At 39.8% G+C, this 6,796-nt stretch overlaps 1 pseudogene; it reads right to left on the bottom strand.

Annotated features, from left to right (window-relative positions):
• Positions 1-1,262: 1,262 nt before the first annotated feature.
• Positions 1,263-1,380, bottom strand: LOC124778781 (annotated as a pseudogene).
• Positions 1,381-6,796: the final 5,416 nt, after the last annotated feature.

The raw sequence follows: 6,796 nt of genomic DNA, 5'->3' as shown, positions 1-6,796 counted from the left end.
TGTTCTTTCGGTGGTTGAAGTAAAATGTGTCAGCTGTCCTCGTTTTTATATACATTTGACGTCACAGGTAGCTTGTTATTGTTTGGTAAAAGTGTTGAAAGTATAAGCAGTTACACGGAAGCCGTGGATTAGGATCTAGTGAAACAGATGCGGTTCATTGCGAACACATTGCCACTGTATATTCACATTGTGCAGTTCGAATGAGTGATTTGGCCACACAGGACGCCCGACGTAAGTCCCATCGAAAATTTGTGGGAAATATTCAAGATGTCAGTTCGTGCACAAAATCCTGCACCGGCGGCATTTTTGCAACTTTTAAATAATTTTCTATAGTACTGTGTTTTTCTTTAGCGCCCAGTACCTTACGACATGCACCTAGCTCCCCACGGAAATGAGCGCTTGGCGTCATTGGCCGGGAGGCCCCTTGCGACGCAGGTCCGGTCGCCTTGGTGCAGGTCTTATTACATTCGACGCCACATTGGGCGACCTGCGCACTGGATGGGGATGAAATAATTATGAAGACAGCACAACACCCAGTCCCTAAGCGGAGAAAATCACCAACCCAGCCGGGAATCGAACCGGGGCCCGTAGGAAGGCAATCCGTCAGGCTGACCACTCAGCTATCGGGGCGGATCACCTAACTCCCTATCATTTCAAGTATGTAGACGAATAAATAAAAATCTATTTAATAAAGAAGTTATTTTTGGAACGCTCCTCGTGCACCAAGCCACCCAACAGGAGTACAAGGAGAAAAGCAGCGACTCGGTCACAAGTAGTGGGGCTTCTCCCTTCTGGACATTCCTGTCGTTTTCAAAGTTCCTCGTTTCTTCATTAATCCGACGAAAATTTCCCTTTGCAACAGCACTATGATGCTTCCTTCTTCAGGCAGGTGCACATGTTTTGTGTGGTCATGCTCCTACAGACACAATCTTTCAGGTAACTACATCCAAATGACAATTTCTTTGCAATACTTAGTAGTAACAAAGGAATTTCGGAAACATAGCTCGATCTTCTGGAATCCTTAAGGGAAACTCGTATCTTTATCTGATGTGTAAAAAAAAAGCACTCCGTCTTCAGGCCACGAGTGGCCTACCGGGACCATCCGACCGCCGTGTCATCCTCATGGAGGATGCGGATAGGAGGGGCGTGGCGTCAGCACACCGCTCTCCCGGTCGTTACTATGGTATTCTTGACCGAAGCCGCTACTATTCGGTCGAGTAGCTCCTCAATTGGCCTCACGAGGCTGAGTGCACCCCGAAAAATGGCAACAGTGCATGACAGCCTGGATGGTCACCCACCCAAGTGCTGACCACGCCCGACAGCGCTTAACTTCGGTGATCTCACGGGAACCGGTGTAACCACTGCGGCAAGGCCGTTGCCCTGAAGTGTAAAGATACGTGTGTATTGGATCAAGAATTCCAGGAGGTCTATCTTTCGCGAACGCTGTCTTCTGCAATAGCTGAAGAGGAGGTAGAAGATGTAGTAGAGCTATGGGATATGTAAGTCGAAATAAGACACCTCGAATAGATGAAAATCCCTAAGAACTATCGAGATACCATGATATAACTATTCCAACTTCTATATAAGTTACATGAGACGGGTGAAATACCATGAGACTTCAAGAAGAAAGTAATACTTTCTTTTCCAAAGATTGTGAAAGATTAGGCCATTTTACGATGTTTCACTAAAATTTAACTTCATTGCCATGTCTTTAGCACCTCATACAACCTCAGTAAAGCATGGCGTGAGAAGGAATCAGCAGCTGAGTATGTCGTTATCAACCACGATTTCATACACTTTCTGAAACCACGTCTGTTTAAACCATGTCTGTTTTACATGTGTTTTACACCTTTATGTGTAGATCAATTAAGTATCCATGCGTGTTTCCTGTGGCTTCCTCATCTTTGGTTAAGATGTCTTAAATAGTATATCTATGTTTCCATGATCCCTATCCTCTTTAAATGACAGAGTTATTGAATTTGTCTGCTTATTGTGTTTTCATTGTGTTTGGTTGTGGGTAAACTTCCCGGCGGTTAAACAAAATATTTTATAGACATAGAGTGAGTCAAAGAGATTCGGTTCCTTCTGATCGAAGTGCTATTGTGCTAAAGTTGGCAAAGTGTGGAAGATTAGATTAGATTAGTACATGTTCCATAGATCATGAATACGACACTTCGTAATGATGTGGGACGTGTCAGGTTAATAAAAGGTGTCTATACAAGATATTACATTACACAAAATATTACATGACACACATATATATATATATATATATATATATATATATATATATATATATTTTTTTTTTTGCAGGTGGGGAAATTACTCACTCACTATATCCAAAAATTCATCTAATGAGTAGAAGCAGTTGCCATACAGAAATTTTTTTAATTTCGTTTTAAATAGTATATGGCTATCTGTCAGTGTTGTAGCCATGTACACCGATATTACTTTTGAATTCATTCTAATTGTTAATAACAAATTTCATAAGTGAATATATATATATATATATATATATATATATATATATATATATATATATATATATATTGTGAGGCTACAGTGAAGCTCCCTACAGTGAAGATCACTAGCTCTTTAAATAAGTGTCTGCAGCATGATCTTGGATGAGCTCCAGCAATTATTCTGATTACACGCTTTTGTGCAATGAACAGTCTTTTACTCAATGATGAGTTACCCCAGAATATGATGCCATACGAAAGCAGAGAATGAAAATAGATGTGGTAAGCTGATTTACTAAGATGTACATCGCCAAAATTTGTATGACACAGCATAAGTAGCTAAACTCAAACGTTTCAGCAGATCTTCGGTGTGTTTTTTCCAGTTCAACCCCTCATCAATGCTTACACCTAGAAATTTTGAATATTCTGCGTTAGCTACCGAATTCTGATCAAAGTCTATATTTATTAATGGTGTCATTCCATTTACAGTGTGGAACTGTATATACTGTGTTTTGTCAAAGTTTAATGAGAGCCCATTTGCAGAGAACCACTTAATGATTTTCTGAAAAACATCGTTTACAATTTCATCAGTTAATTCTTGTCTGTTGGGTGTGATAGCTATACTTGTATCATCGGCAAAAAGTACCAGCTTTGCCTCTTCGTGGATATAGAATTGCAAGTCATTAATATATAATAAGAACAGCAGAGGAGCCAAGACCGGACTTTCCGGCACCTCATTCTCGATTGTTCCCCAGTTTGAGAAATCACCAGTTTTTTGCATCTTATGTGAACTGCTTACTTCAACTTTGTGCACTCTTCCAGTTAGGTATGATTTAAACCATTTGAGCGCTGTCCCATTGATACCACAGTAGTTGAGCTTATCTAGAAGTATGTAACGCCGGAAATGCATATCCTCCTATTTCCATCTACTGTACTATAAATTTTTTCCTTATTTTGTTACTTGAAGATATGACATTTCTGTGTCTTTATATGTTGTAATATATGCATTTACGTTGATGTATAATTGGTTTGTTTCGTAAATACTATTTGTATTTTTACGCTGGGTCTTACCTAGGGAAAACTATGCTATCGAACGATTACATCGATAAGTCATGTGGAGAACCAAAGTGTTTAGGATCTGTGGTAGTGAACTCTGCCGCGTGGAGCGCGGGCAGAGCAGAGTCTGGCTGGAGTAGAGCGGTGGAGAAGGTGTGTTGAGTGACACTCCCGCGAGTTGCCGCGCTTTCGGGGTTTGGCAGCATGTAATTGGGCTCGACTTGCTATGATAGTTTCTGGCACGGTGTCGCGGACGGGAAACATTAGCTGGCACACATCAAGAGTCCGTTTCGCCCGGTGACCGTGTTGAGAAGAAGGCGCACCAACATCCAGCTTCTGCAACAGCTACGTCCGACAATGAGTGATTGTCGCCACCTCCTCGATCGACGACTTCAAACCTTCAATCAACCAACAAGGAAGACTGACAGCACTTAAAGTTTCAGAACTGTATGGCAGACCTCAGCTTTTCAAACTGTTCCATTTGCATCACTAAAATACAGCAACTTAGCATGAACCTTTGTTGCTCATTGTCCCAGCTGCTTTACTAAGCAGGGTCCCTTCCTTTTCCGAAATGAAACCGTGTGTCGTTGATATTCAAACGCCAGCATTAAAGTAATGTCATTCCATTTCACTGCTTTAATTTCAAAGTTCAGTTAAAGTATTCATAGCTGGCTACAATATATAGATTACACAAGCAGAAATTAAGAGTGCTAGTTTTGTTACCATATTTTAGCTTACCTGTGACTGCAGCTCAGCTTGGTACGTACTAAATTTTACTGTTATTAATTGTTCAACATCATTTAATTCAAGCCGGCCTGTGTGGCCGCGCGGTTCTAGGCGCTTCAGTCTGGAACCGCGCGACCACTACTGTCGCAGGTTCGAATCCTGCCTCGGGCAAGGATGTGTGTGATGTTCTTAGGTTTGTTAGGTTTACGTAGTTCTAAGTTCTAGGGGACTGATGACCTCAGAAGTTAAGTCCCATAGTGCTCAGAGCCATTTGAACCATTTGAACAATTTAATTCAGGTTCAAAATTAAATCTCTCGTTTTTAAATTGCGTAAATTCAAGTAGCTTTTGAGATGATTGTTGAGGTAGCCCAAGACTAATCTTATTTTATTTAATTTCGTAGTGCTTCATAAACAAAGTTCACTATTAGATCCAGTCACTAAATTAACTTACAATTTTCCGGTTTTATTAATTCTTTTGCTAAATTAAGTCAGAGTGTAGCGAACTTTATTACTTCTGACAAACATTCAGTTTTCACACAACACGTGTCAACCTTCACTTACCACGCTTTTAGTGCTAATTATATGTGCATCAACCTTTCTTTTTCAGTTATTATAGTAGTTGTCCATAGGACTGGCGACTGTAATTTTCCCCAAATCTCAAATATCTAATTAACGCCAGTTAATTGTTAATGGAACCACCGCACAGTTACTTTCTTTATTAACTTTACCTTTTTTCAAAATTAATTTCCACCAATTTCATTTGCGTTTTTCCTTTAATTTAGATGTAACCCTTTCCTCTCTCTTTACCGACAGTTTAACTTCGATGACGATTGCTTTTCCGAAATTTCCATTAGGTACACGCTGTTTAATTTTTCACTGTCATTAAGGTCGATAAGTGAGGTGGAGATTACAAGTATTCCATGATTTACGCAATCAAAGTCCTTTGAGAGATCACAAAAAATTTCAACGGGTGACATCCGGTTACTCAGAGCATTTAATATTTCATTAGTGAAAGTATATATGGCATTTTTCCGTTGAAAAACGTAATTTATCTGTGACCACTTCCGCTACCTGTGTGTACCCCGAGTTTACTAGGGTGCTCTTCACTCATTCCTAGGATTTGGTGAATGAGGTTGCTCGTTGTAGCTCGTTTGCAATAGTTGAGTATAGTAACTGAGATGATGTGTCAGCCCATCTGACGCACTGATCCATTTCTTTCATAGCTTCACATCTTAATAATCATGTGGCATAGCCTGTTCAGTTTAGCAAATGTCAGGATGTTGCAAAAATTCAATTTCTGTGGGTAGTTACTTTGTTCAGGCGAAATTAAGGAATGTGGAAGTGTGGTGCGTGAGTTATGCTTGGTTTCAGCTAGTACTCTCATTTCTCGGTGTGAATGTGCGTGTGCTTGCGTTCCTTATATTTTTAATTCTTTTGTCTCGATACATCCATTTCTATTCTGTAATTTCTATTCGTTAACACACGTGCCTTTTTTTGTTCAAACCCACGTGCAAGCATATAGTTTACACAGCCTCCAGTTTTCGGAATCTGCTTCCTTTTGCAACTACATTGCGGTAATTTTCTTATGTCGGTAATTCATTCACTGTAATAAACGATTTTCAGAATTGTCATATTTTCTCTTGGTCTGGCTTTCTGTGGCTTGGAGCACGTGCTCGATAAACGAACGAGGCTTCAGTTCATCGCCCTCCAGTTCCTCCTTTTATTAATAGATTTCAAATTAACTTCCATTCGAATACATATTATTTTTTACACAAATTTCTGCAATTGTAATTCCTTGTACTTTCTTTTCTCTGTGTGTGGCGTTGGGTGATTGCACTACCGGATGTGGCTGCCACGAGCTTGAGGCTGCGATTACTTTAGGATCGCAGTTTATTTTATAAATGCGATTCTTGCTTGTTTCCTCTCTTTATTTCGTCGGAAATGGGAAACGTTCGCGGTTTATTCTGCACGATACCTTGTTCGACCGCATGGTTGTTTTCTGGTCTGTTTTAGGTACATCCGCATTTCTTTGCATTATTGAGTCTCTATTTCCGATCTGAATAGCATTTCGCGTCGTAATTTCCATTCAATTCTATGGCATGAATTTTCGGTTGATGTGATACGCCGGCGGAGCAAACCTTTATCGAGCTTTCCGTTGTGCATATTATAATTCTTTTTGTTTCTTTTCCTTCTCCTGTCTATAGTGTGCATATGAAAGGCGTGCGTGTTTCCCTTAGCATAGCATTATTCGTGCTTTGTTAGTATCCAGTGAATTATAAGCCCATGAATCAAGGTTTATGCGTAATTTTTGCACTCACTTGCTATCTAAAGCAGGCATCATCAACCATTCATTTTTATGAAAATGTGTAATATGTGTCTAATTGGCTGTATAGAATAAATGTTCCGTCTAGTTCGAATTGATTTTCAGTCTTATAGCTAGCGATTTATCCCATACATCCCAACTTCTGTTTAATAGGATGCATCCTACAGCGATTTCCCTTGTGCGAATGTATCTAGGTCAATTAATTTTTTTTCTTATTAAGTAAAGATTCCT

Source organism: Schistocerca piceifrons, chromosome 2, assembly GCF_021461385.2.
Source record: "Schistocerca piceifrons isolate TAMUIC-IGC-003096 chromosome 2, iqSchPice1.1, whole genome shotgun sequence".
Taxonomy (NCBI): Eukaryota; Metazoa; Arthropoda; class Insecta; order Orthoptera; family Acrididae; genus Schistocerca; species Schistocerca piceifrons.
This window is presented reverse-complemented; position numbering and strand designations above follow the sequence as displayed.